At 39.0% G+C, this 13,712-nt stretch overlaps 1 long non-coding RNA gene across 2 annotated transcripts in view; it reads left to right on the top strand.

Moving 5' to 3' along the window:
- The first annotated feature begins 370 nt into the window (after positions 1-370).
- The window catches only part of LOC308105332, a 64,924-nt gene continuing 51,582 nt past the window's right edge, over positions 371-13,712 (top strand). Inside the window, exons 1-2 of one of the 2 annotated variants that reach the window (XR_013934897.1) lie at positions 371-443; positions 873-923. This is a non-coding gene — a long non-coding RNA (uncharacterized lncRNA). The other variant, XR_013934898.1, reaches the window with a different exon arrangement.

Raw genomic sequence — 13,712 nt, 5'->3', positions numbered from 1 at the left:
AATTCTCAGATCCAGGGCCATCAACTGTGACCTTTTTGTCAAGATACAATAACATTCAGCTTCAAAGATTAGGACATGGAGCAAACTTTAAACTGAGGCCATCTGTTCTAAAATATAAATCAATACATTTAATGCATAGAGTAACTGTCATGAAGGGCATTTGATTACAATGATTACACATAAGTACTGTATATGTTTGTGCAGAGACCGGCAGACATTGGCACCAATCCTGACGGTGCCCACAGTAAATGTGCGCCCCCCCCCCCAGAACAGTTGACACAAACACACAACTCGAATTGTAAGGCATGTGGGTGAGGGTGAGTTGTTTGTTTAGGGTTAGGGACTAAAGTTCAGTAACAGATTACTTCAGCCCCTCCCCTTCTGCTCCCAATAAAAGTCCTCCACATCCTCATCTCCCTTCCTTTATTATTTCCTCCAGACAGGTGAGTGTCATACTCTGTTTCATGTAACACAATTAAAATAAGAATGTCTAATCATTCAATATTGTATACTTTTGTTATTCATGATATTCTGGTTGCACGTGTCAACGTGTATCTTTTCATACACTGGCTATTATGACGTTGTTTTTGACTAAACTTGCTATCTATTGAGCTAAACTAATATCTTCCCTTTTTATTTAATTTAATTTGTATACGAGTTGAAGCACCATGAATGTTAATCTGGATGATCTTGTACTTTATTGCATATTATTTGTAAAGTTTTGCAGTACCTCTAGGCTATGTATTGATGTGACAAAATAACACATTTATCACGTTGTGATTTTTAGTCTATTGTTGCATTACTTTTATGAGAGAGGAGTTAAAGTGTCATCAATGTTAACATGGATGATGTGTTTGATTTGTTCATGACAGACACATCAGTAAAGACATCCTGGGTCGGTTTCTTCAACACACACACACTACGTAAGTCTCTGTGAAACATTCTTGTGTGTGTGTGTGTGTGTGTGTGTGTGTGTGTGTGTGTGTGTGTGTGTGTGTGTGTGTGTGTGTGTGTGTGTGTGTGTGTGTGTGTGTGTGTGTGTGTGTGTGTGTGTGTGTGTGTGTGTGTGTGTGTGTGTGTGTGTGTGTGTGTATATTTAAAAATTATATTTTATTTAGTTTTTGCTATTTATAATTTTTCAGAGTTTTCAAATTCAGCTTTACATGACAGATATGCCTATAATAAAACATATAATAGTATATCAGTTTTTACTTGAATTTGAATGGGTTTTGACCAACTGAATGTAGAAGATATATCACATTAATGTGTGGCCCACGAGTTTAAATATATTAATCCTTATCTGATCGAATAAGATTTTGAAATCCTATATTCTGTGATCCAGGATCAGACAATACAGATACATTTTGTCCGGGTATTTCAAATAAATTCAGGATCACCCTGATCCACATTCAGACTTTTCAAGATTACCAGATCCTGAAGTTGTGTTTAGTCTCTTCACACTTGTGTTAAACATCCTTTGTTTGCAGTGGTGGAAAAAAGTACTCACATTCTTTACTTAAGTAAAAGTATCAATACTGCAATGTAAAAATACTCTGCTACAAGTAAAAGTCCGGCATTCAAAATGCACTTGAGTAAAAGTACAAAAGTATTGGCATCAAAATATACTTAAGTACCAAAAGTAAAAAGTATACTCATTATGCAGAATGTCCCATTTTACAAATTTATAAAAATGTATAAAATGCATTAAAATTAAAAAATAGAAAATAGCAGATCGGCTATTTTCAAATGGCCGACATATAGCTGAAGTGGTTAATGTATGTTTTGTAATAATAATCTAAATCTATAAATTAATTAGTAACTAAAGTGGTCTAATAATTGTAGTGGAGTAACAGTATAATATTTTCCTCTGAGATGTAGTGGAGTAGAAGTAAAAGGACTGACATTTTTAAATACTCCAGTAAACTAAAAGCACCTCAGAATTTTGCTTACTCAAGTACAGTACTTGAGTAAATGTACGTAGTTACTTTACACCACTGTCTGTTTGTAACAGGAATCAACCATGGCGTCACTTCCTTTTGATGATGAAAGTGCTAGAGAACGGATCCTTCGAATTCTGAAAGAGCTGGACAATGAAGAGTTTGCAGCATTCAAGTGGAATCTGCGAGAGCCTGGCAACTTTCCACTCAAGAATCCACTCCAAAAGTTTGAGGTGACGGAAGAAAAGGGAAGGGATGTCATCGCCGATCTGCTCTTGCAGAGGTACATCATCCCTAATAATCTCGAACCACTTAAGACGATTCTGAACAATGTTCTAAAGAAAATCCACAGGAACGATCTGCTCCTTCCCTAATTATCTGGGGGAAGAAATGTCATCCATAACCTTGTCCTCTTTGAAATGTATACACTTGACACACTTGATTTATTGGCAGAAACATATGAATAGTAAGTAGAGAAACCAACCAAAAACTGTTATCACAAAAGTAGGTTATTTGAGGGTCCCAGTCCCTACTGTATATTTTAGGTTCCATGCACTTCAAACACTGATATTGTATACTGGATCAGACTTTGTATCTTTGATTTGACTGTCTTCCAGTTATTTGACCTGTTCTGTGTGTGTTCCTTTCTTCTCTATTCTCTCCTCCTGTGACAGTAATGTCAAGAGCATCACACTAAAACGTATTCTCTTTTACACCTGTAGGTCTAATTGTTTGATGTGACTATGAAGTTTATTCTGATTCTGAGTTGTTAGAGCAGTAGCTTAGTGGGTAACCATATTTAAAACAACACCTTGGATCTAGACGACTTAATAGATTCAAAATACCAAAACCAATTACCACGACAACGTGCATGCAATGTATAGGATAGTGGACATTAAAATTGGTGATTATAAGTATTGATTTAGGACCAAATCACAAGTGAATATTGCTCAGAAAAAAACTTTTGTCTATTTCTGCCTATTTAAGGCCTTATATAAAAGGCTGCTGAGTCACAATAGAACCACATATTGGCATTCTGATTGTTCTGGGATGTAGTGACACTACCTGTAGACCTTTCATGAAGGGGACATCTTAAAGATATGAAAAAAAACGATGTCCCGTTTTGTTCTACCCCGGGTAGGGGTATCTGAAAAACTAAGGCTATTTTTGAGGGTTTGTTCCTGCACTACATGGCCACATGAAGTCCCAGAGTCCCAGAGGGAGACCTGTTCTTGACAGAGCTGACAGCAGGGTGCAACACAAACCACTAGATTTGGCCACTAGATGGAGACATCACTACATTTTCTCACACAGGATGCTACAGATGACACCATCACCTAACCTGGCTCATAGACCTCACTCACTGAGAATCAGGCTAAACTTCACCTGGACTTCCAGCCTGATCCAGGACCCCAACAACAACCCATGGAACACCAGGGTGGTCCTGAGGAGAATCCATGAGTTTGTCTGTACGAAAGTATTTTAAAACAAAACACTATTGTTGAAAAAGAAAAGAAAAAGAAAAACATTCACTTTGACTTTCCTGCAATTACAGTTATGAAGGGAATTAGCTTAAGTTACACATCATTACATCTTCTCACAGGTTCCCCATCTGAGCAGGACAACAAGAGGCTGGATCTCTCTCGCTCTCGCTCTGTGTGGGAGATGACCGTTATTAAAATTTATGAGCTTTGTTTTGGTTTAGTTTAGTTTATAATTGTGGTTTTGGTAGTTTAGGGGCAGGGCCGCAGGAAGGGGTGTGCGAACTGTGTGGCCGCACAGGGCCCCGCACTTGGGGGAGCCCCACAAAAAAAAGAAGGGAAAAAAAGAAGAAAAAAAAATTGTTTTCTCTCTCTTTTGTACATTGAGTATGCTTTCATATTTTATTTAAAGTAAACTAACGGTTGTATAAGTAGGCTGGTAGTTTAAGTTTGTAATATGTTGTGCAATAAATAATGCATTTTATATGACAATCACACCAAGTTTCATATTTTTATTGTATTTTCTCTTTGGCTTTAGTGTGAAATATAAGCTATGAAAAGCTCTTCATTCCAATAACTGAATATTGACCATAAAGTCTAGAAAAAGAGAGTTATAATAGATTTATTTCAGGGTTGTCTGACAATGGGAAAATGTGATGACAACTGTGGAAATTTAGTGGAAATGATAATATTAAATTATATAGAGAAATTATTTACCAAAGAACAAATAGCAAGATAGTGAACGAGGAATCTCATGTTTTTCCCTTCAATCCACAGACAACTACAACAGAGAATTGTCAGAGAATAATCTTTAAAACAATTTGATTAAATTCTTTAACAGCATCATGATGTTTGTTACATTTGTCCTTTTCATATCGTTGCTGTCAGGCAGAAACCTCCTATCTCCATATTCTTAACTTTTGTGTTTTTTTCCCCGTAAATTAATGCAATACTTGATATTACAGCACCGCACAAAAGCATACAAAGTAGCAGATCCATAAGATCGAAATGCACACATTTTGAGCTTGTAGATCTGCTACTTTTGCAGCTTTCTGCAAATTAAATCCTGGAAAGAAACATAGGACATAGGTTTTGGACATAGGTACTGTATGAGGTTTACACCAGACAGAGACAGTATAAAAAGCCTGCTTGTTAAGCCATTAAGACGCATCTGTGTCATTTTACATTTTAGTTAACTTTATTTATTATTTTTTTATTATTTTAGTTAACCATCATTTTATACTTTGGCTATTCAGAAATAGCAGATCTACAAGAGCTATATGAGCTTGTAGATATGCTATTTTTGAAAAATCTTGAAGGGGTCGTGGTGAGACTCGTCTATGTCCGTGGCAAATAGGCTACTTCAGTAAAAAAGAAAAAAAATATATATATATATATATCTTTTCAAAAAATATTTTTCATAAATATTTCTTTATAATATGATTTTCTCCATAATAATGTAAATAAAAACATGTATACTCTAGATACACTTGATCCAATCTTTTCTGAATTTTATTTGGTTTTAGCATCATGAACAGCCTAATAGGTTGCACCTGCAGACCTGCAGGCTTGCACAACACGACAAGGTGTCTGCACCAACAACGTCAATCTCGTGGGAAAGTGGAGATATTTTACTAAATGCACATTTTGTGCCTTTAAATGTCAAATGGATATGAAACTAGAGGACAATTAGCTGACCCCAAGTTAATTATTGGGTGAGTACAAGCAAGATTTACAGCTTTTTTTCAATATAATCCCAAAGAGTCCCTTCCGCAGGAGAGCATATGGCTGATATAGGTTTTGTTTACATAAATGTAGCCTACTGCCGCTGGCTATTGGGCACATGGTATAGTAATATGGAGTAGGTTACTGTATCTGCTGCTCAATGTCGAGAGAGAGAGAGAGAGAGAGAGAGAGAGAGAGAGAGAGAGAGAGAGAGAGAGAGAGAGAGAGAGAGAGAGAGAGAGAGAGAGAGAGAGAGAGAGAGACCTGTGGGTCGGGTGAGGGTCCCCACATGATTTTTTGGGGGGGTCGACTCCAGATGACAGTAAAGTGACAATTTAAGGACTTTTGATACCTAATTACCAAAAATACCAAAACAAATTAAAAAAGAGCATTACTATATCAAAAGTAATCATCAAACTAGACTATAAAAACTGGTTAAACATTGGCCAAATTGTCAAATAATGTAAGAAAGAAACATATGGAAAATAGCAGATCTACAAGCTCACCGCCTCGCCTTGGAGGGCGGTGAGCTTGTACAGTAGATCGGCTACTTTCACTACATTTCTGTGTGGACCCGAGTGAAATCTAAATGTAATGCCTTAACTCATACAATTCCAGTTCAAATATGATTATTTTGGGAGGTCCCCGGTTTAAATATGATTATTTGGTGGGGGCAGTTCAAATATGATTATTTTGGGGGGGTACACAGTTCAAATATGATTATTTTGGGGGTCCCCAGTTCAAATATGATTATTTTGGGGGCCGTGGCCTGAAAAGGTTGAGAACCACTGAGCTAGAACAGAGAGAGATAGAACACACCTTATTTAATTGTACATACATTGTTTTGTTTTGATTTTGTTCCACTTTTGCTTTGGCAATACAAACGTATGTTTTTTCAGAAATAGACAGAAAAATAGACAGAGAGAGAGGGGGGGGGGGGCAGAGGCAGATAGGTAACTTTAGTTGTCAGTGTTTTTCTGTCTTTGAATCATAGCTGCATTATTGTTGACCACTTATTATGTATGTCCATGGCAAAAAATCTAATTTAAAGAAAATGTCCATGACAGTGAAGTGACAATTAAAAAGGTCCTTACCTTTTTAATACCAAAAACAAAAAACAGAAAAAAGACCATTATTGCATCAAAAGTAATCAGCACATTTACTAACGGGTCAAACATTGGCCAAATTGTCAAAAAATCTAAGAAATGCAAACATTTTCACAATATTTATCTGTGGAACCGAGTCAAACAAAATGTAACTCCTACAGTACATTCCAAGTGCTTATCAGGGTGGGGGGTCCCCATTACAATTATGATTATTTTGGGGGGTCCCCAGATAAAAAAAATATGATTATTTTGGGGGGTCCCCAGTTCTAATATGATTATTTTGGGGGACACAAACTGAAAAGGTTGAGGACCACTGATATAGGTGAGGGAAAATGCAGTCCTGCCTTGAGAATCACAATCTTAAGAGGTTGAATTCCCTAATATAACCATGACGATTCAGTGTAAAAACTATGCAGCTATAAAAAAGCATTCTTAATATAATAACATTGTTTATAACCCTAACACTTTGTTTTAAAACACAACATTTAGTTGACATAATATTTGAACATAGAATGAGATGTAGCCTATGTCTGTTCTATTACAGCAGACTGTTACCCTAGAGCGCACACACACACACACACACCCACACACACACACACACACACACACACACACACACACACACACACACACACACACACACACACACACACACACACACACACACACACACACACACACACACACACACAGAGGCATGAGGAATTCTGAAAAAAAGCCAAACATTGATCTCTTTAATCTTCTTAAATCTAATAAATGTGTTAAAAAAAATAAAATGGTAGCAGTGACACACTTGCAGAAACGGCCAACACACTGAAGGACCTACTATTATATCCAGCTCTAAATGTGTCAACTGGAAAATAAATACAAATCGGTTTGCATCATGTCTATAATATGCATCTAAGCAATAGATTATTTAACAGATTTATTTTTTACCTTATTGTCTTTTTAGGTGTGAAGAATCGTGTGTGTGTGTGTGTGTGTGTGTGTGTGTGTGTGTGTGTGTGTGTGTGTGTGTGTGTGTATGTGTATGTGTATGTGTATGCGCGCGTGTGTGTGTGTGTGTGTGTGTGTGTGTGTGTGTGTGTGTGTGTGTGTGTGTGTGTGTGTGTGTGTGTGTGTGTGTGTGTGTGTGTGTGTGTGTGTGTGTGTGTGTGTGTGTGTGCGTGCGTGCGTGCGTGCGTGCGTGCGTGCGTGCGTGCGTGCGTGCGTGCGTGCGTGCGTGCGTGCGTGCGTGCGTGCAGACGGAGAAAGATGCCGTTTATAACTTTTGGCATGTTTTCACACGTGGTTTTTCTCTGTAGCTTCACAGTGTTCTTACTGGCAGGGAGGAGGAAGGTGAGAAACGGCTCTGCTCTGAATATATGACCACAAGAGTGAGAAGCAGGAAACATTGTTGTAGCTGCATTTATATTTAACCCTTAAAGAGGTCATAGACGTCTATTAGACTATGATGAAACAAAACAATATAAAAATTGTAAATGTGAATGTTTAACAGTGAATTTAACTCAGGTTGCATCAAACACATAAGGATAATCTTCATGCCCACACTACAACATTTTAAAACAATTGCACATCAAATGCTCTACAGGACATCAGATTATTGTGCTCACACATTTCCTGCATCTCAGCTATGCTACGCTACGCACGGGGGCAGTTCAAATATGATTATTTTGGAGGTCCCCAGTTCAAATATGATTATTTTGGGGGGCCGTGGCCTGAAAAGGTTGAGAACCACTGAGATAGAACAGAGAGAGAGAGAACACACCTTATTTAATTTTATATACATTGTTTTGTTTTGATTTTGTTCCACTTTTGCTTTGGCAATACAAACGTATGTTTTTTCAGAAATAGACAGAAAAATAGACAGAGAGAGAGAGGGGGGGGCAGAGGCAGATAGGTAACTTTAGTTGTCAGTGTTTTTCTGTCTTTGCATCATAGCTGCATTATTTTTTACAGTCAGAGCATTGCTGTTATTCACATCATAACGTTGACCATGTGGTCCTTAAAATAATATAGCCTATAATAGTTGGTCAAATATTAGCCTTCCCCATTCTCTGCCTATGGTTTCTGTTAATATTATTGACCACTTATTATGTATGTCCATGGCAAAAATCTAATTTTAAGAAAATGTCCATGACAGTGAAGTGACAATTAAAAAGGTCCTTACCTTTTTAATACCAAAAACAAAAAACAGAAAAAAGACCATTACTGCATCAAAAGTAATCAGCACATTTACTAACGGGTCAAACATTGGCCAAATTGTCAAATAATCTAAGAAATGCAAACATTTTCACAATATTTATCTGTGGAACCGAGTCAAACAAAATGTAACTCCTACAGTACATTCCAAGTGCTTATCAGGGTGGGGGGTCCCCAGTACAATTATGATTATTTTGGGGGGTCCCCAGATAAAAAAATATGATTCTTTTGGGGGGTCCCCAATTCTAATATGATTATTTTGGGGGACACAAACTGAAAAGGTTGAGGACCACTGATATAGGTGAGGGAAAATGCAGTCCTGCCTTGAGAATCACAATCTTAAGAGGTTGAATTCCCTAAAATAACCATGACGATTCAGTGTAAAAACTATGCAGCTATAAAAAAGCATTCTTAATATAATAACATTGTTTCTAACCCTAACACTTTGTTTTAAAACACAACATTTAGTTGACATAATATTTGAACATAGAATGAGATGTAGCCTATGTCTGTTCTATTACAGCAGACTGTTACCCTAGAGCGCACGCACACACACACACACACACACACACACACACACACACACACACACACACACACACACACACACACACACACACACACACACACACACGATTCTTCACACCTAAAAAGTTAATAAGGTAAAAAATAAATCTGTTAAATAATCTATTGCTTACAGTAGATGCATATTATAGACATGATGCAAACCAATTTAAGTATTTATTTTCCAGTTGACACATTTAGAGCTGGATATAATAGTAGGTCCTTCAGTGTGTTGGCCGTTTCTGCAAGTGTGTCACTGCTACCATTTACTTTTTTTTTAACACATTTATTAGATTTAAGAAGATTAAAGAGATCAATGTTTGGCTTTTTTTCAGAATTCTAGAATGCCTCATAATGCCTCACTGTGTGTGTGTGTGTGTGTGTGTGTGTGTGTGTGTGTGTGTGTGTGTGTGTGTGTGTGTGTGTGTGTGTGTGTGTGTGTGTGTGTGTGTGTGTGTGTGTGTGTGTGTGTGTGTGTGTGTGTGTGCGCGCGCAGACGGAGAAAGATGCTGTTTAGTACGTTTGGCATGTTTTCACACGTGGTTTTTCTCTGTAGCTTCACAGTGTTCTTACTGGCAGGGAGGAGCAAGGTGTTAAACGTCTCTGCTCTGAATATATGACCACAAGAGTGAGGAGCAGGAAATATTGTTGTAGCTGCATTTATAGTTAACCCTTAAAGAAGTCATAGACGTCTATTAGACTATGATGAAACAAAACAATATAAAAATAGTAAATGTGAATGTTTAACAGCGAATTTAACTCAGGTTGCATCAAACACATAAGGATAATTTTCATGCCCGCACACTACAACATTTTAAAACAATTGCACATCAAACGCTCTACAGGACATCAGATTATTGTGCTCACACATTTCCTGCATCTCAGCTATGCTACGCTACGCACCCGAACAGCTGTTTTTTTTTTCTTCTTTAAGGTCACATGTCTAGAGTCTGGCAGGGTGCTTGCTGTGCCTAGTGGTGCTCAAAGTGGGGTCTGGGGACCCCAGGCATAGACGCCGATTAATGCTCATGCTCACGTGTGCTAAAACCCCCCCAAAAAACACAAACGCACACAAAGTAATTAATTAATGCCATTGCACCGACATTATGAAAGAAGGCATTTATTGATGATCTCACAAAAGATAAGTGCTAATATATGTTTTTTATCTTTAAATTGTGGAGGAAACATCTCTCTGCCTCTCTCGCTGTCCCTCTTCACGGCTTTGAATGCTATCAATGCACTGAATGGGACATTATCAAGTTTAATCAGACGATAGAATGGTCTAAGTAGGTGAAATACTGACCTACCCACATTTAATCAGACCGTTGATTGGGTGTAATCAAGAGATACTGACCTACCCGGGGGCAGAACTCTCCCAAAAATTAGGTAAATTCCCTGAAGGCCGTGGGCCTGCTAATAAGGTCGAGTTTGCTCTGAAATCACCTTGGTGGAGATTAGAATATGTTGTTTCTCCGTTGCCATGGGTAAAATGCAGTTTTTATATTTTTTTATAATTGACGCTTCTGTGTATAATCCGTTCAAAAGGTCCTTGAGGTTCGCTGACACCCGTAAACACTGTTTACATCTCACAAAGCTGTGTGGATTAGTTTTACTTCCTGGGGGACGAAAATAGATGCCTCAAGACCCTTAAATTGGCTCAATAGGGTGCAAGGTCAGAGGAATAGGAAGAAACTATTTAGGAAAACACTAACAATGGTATAATCTGACCCTGTACGCTGGCTTCATAAATGAGCCAGAGAGGGAGAGACAAATGTAGATGCTTAAGACATCGTCACTTATGTTATCTTAGCTATATGTATGATTGGTTTCCAATAGGGCAGAGTAACCATACATGATTCTATTGTTCTATTGTTAGCTTAGTAAATTCTAAGCCCCTTGAGTTGTTTAGAAATTGTTTATGCGTATGTTATGTTATGCATATGTATGCAAAATAAGACGTTCAGGAAGAATATATGATGTATCTGGTATATTTAATAGATTTCCCCAGAGAGATGCTAGAAATTATCAGTGGGTATATAGCACATAGTTATTTTGGAGACTTTTTGCAAGTGTGTACATTTGTGCACCTTTGTGTGCTCATGGCCTGGCAAATGAGAAGAAAAAAAAAAAGCACATTTCTGCTGTCATTGATAGTTTCAGCAAAGACTTTAAAACATTTAAATCTAAACCCATTTTGTATAGTTATAAAGTTGTACCTCAGATAATGTATGTCCGACTCAGAGACAATTTTGGGCCTAGTGTAACTGAAACTATGAGCCTCTCTGTTCAGGAAACACTCACAGAAATGCTCAGTTCTATTTATAGAAAACATTTCTGCATACACTTAAGGCAGGTACACACTGCAGGATATTTGGTCCGATATTGCTGTCGCCGACATTTTTTGGCGCTCGCCGACAAAACCTCCCGATCTGACACAGATCGGCCTTTGATCGGCGAGCTAATGCTCGCTCTGTTTGAAAGGTTCCGCGAGACGATGTGGCCGCGATTATCCGCTCTGCGACGGCTTTCCGACCGTTTTCAGATAACTACCATGTTAGATATTCAGCTCTGTCCCAGACAGGACAGCAGACAATATCGTACAGTATGAAAGGAGCTGCGACCACCTTGCAAAGAGATGAACGCTACAGCCAATGAGAGCACATTACAGCCACCGTGGAACACAACAAACAGATCCCCCTCATAGTTACCGTCCAGTCCTGTATTAAGTTAAACATTATTATAAAACAGAATGAGAGTGAGCGAGCATGCTCGAAGGGGGCTGTTTATTTGAGACTATTGCACAGAGATAGAGAGAGAGAGAAAGACACAGCGAGCGAGCGATGTGTGTGTGTGTGTGTGTGTGTGTGTGTGTGAGTAGTTGTCTGACTGTCTGTGAGTGTTGCCAGATTTTGCGAGAGAAATAAGCAACCAGGTTTGTGAAAACAAGCCCAACAACTATGAGCACTTTAAGCCTATCTACAAATACATTGGATACTTGAAAATAGACGATCTACAAGCTCACGTTGTAGATAGGCTATTTTTAAAGAAGAAATTTGGGGGGGGGGGAATTTGTGGAATATTTTCCAAATCCACACAGATCTTGTATGGGGGTCTATGGCACAACATATTTTCAGAAGGGGGAGGTCATCTGCGCCTCTGCGGACAATTAATTATTAATATTAATTTGGGGGTCCTTCCCATGAAAATGTTTGAGAACAACTGGTTCAAACAATATTAGGAAACAAGGCGAAAAAAGCAACTACACTTTCAAGCAACTTTACAGAAAAATAATCCCAAAGTCGCTTATAATAAGCGGACATGGCAACGCTGTCACTGACTTCAGCGCACTTGACGTGCGAGAGAGAGAGGGACAGAGAGGGGGAGAGGGAGAGGGAGAGGGAGAGGGAGAGGGAGAGAGGCATATCACGGGATACGTTGATTAAAATGAATTGGAATAAACACAAATGTATGTATTGGGTCTGACTCTGGAGATAGCATCCTAGTGAACTATCCTACAGTGTGTAATCCCTGGTCGGGGATCAATCTATAGGGTGAAAACCACAACGATATATGACAGCCGATTTCAAGAAATAAACTCCTGCAATGTGTAATGCTTAACGATCAGACGACTCCCCGACCACTTTAAAGTCCTACAGTCTGTACCTGCCCTTACTCTCGCCAATTTGCCAGGGATAGAGGTCAGACCCCAAAAACTCTGTTTTCCTCTCATAGGAAATGGGGTTTATTTCACACTTAAACTATTACAGGCTGCAGGCTCTAAGCAACAGTATCAACTATAGAAAACAAAAAACTAAACTTAACTTCTGGTAAGACAGAAGCTTTATCTCAAATGCATCAATCTAACCTGGCACAGTCATAGTAAAAATTCTCCCCACACAATTATTTAACCTGTTTAAATCTCTTTAAAAGAGACAGGCTTGCTTAGAATTCTTGGTTACATTTTATATTTGGAAATATCTATCAATACCATGGTTACCTGGTAATGCTAGAAACTGACAGAATTCTCTGTTTGTTTAATTAAAGGCTCTACTGCTAGACTGTTGGGTTGCATATACTGCGCAAACCTCTACTTTTCAGCTATGGCAAGTTAGTAAGCAAAAGGAAGTTGTGGTAACAGGCTCGCTGCATCAGGTAGCCAAAATAGATGTAGCAGCAGGCTGTTGACTTCCTTTCCAGCATGATGCATGCTGAAAAGGTCGCTCACGTTAGTTTTGAGCAGCTAGACGGGGCAGGCTCTTTACTGAGCGGGCAGCTCCCCCACTTGCCCTCATGACGCGACGCCCCTGGCTGAGGTGCACTCGAAGGTTTGCAGCAGGCAGAGGCCTTTTGTGGTTTTCCATTTCCTGTATGTGAGCTGCACCTGCTGCATACGTGACATACAGCCGTTTCACTAGTAAGAGACCACACCTTCTGCTTAAGTTAACGGGTTTTATTGAACCAAAATGGGTGGACGTGTGTGGATGTGGAACCCGGGCGGGGTGAGACTCTGGGTTGTGGGGAGTATGTCTCGGGAGCGGACGGCCATCGTTGCTCTACTCGGGGAGCGGTCGGTCGTCTAGGCTCCGTCACTGTCCCCCCCCGGATTCCTAGAGAAGTAGAGACAGAAGGGAGAAGAGCGAGAATCGAGGGGGAAGGAGGAGGTTGGGGTGGAGGAGGACGAACTTGAAACCGATGAA

This window comes from Gymnoscopelus braueri (genome assembly GCF_963280865.1).
Source record: "Gymnoscopelus braueri genome assembly, chromosome: 17".
Lineage (NCBI taxonomy): Eukaryota > Metazoa > Chordata > Actinopteri > Myctophiformes > Myctophidae > Gymnoscopelus > Gymnoscopelus braueri.
This window is presented reverse-complemented; position numbering and strand designations above follow the sequence as displayed.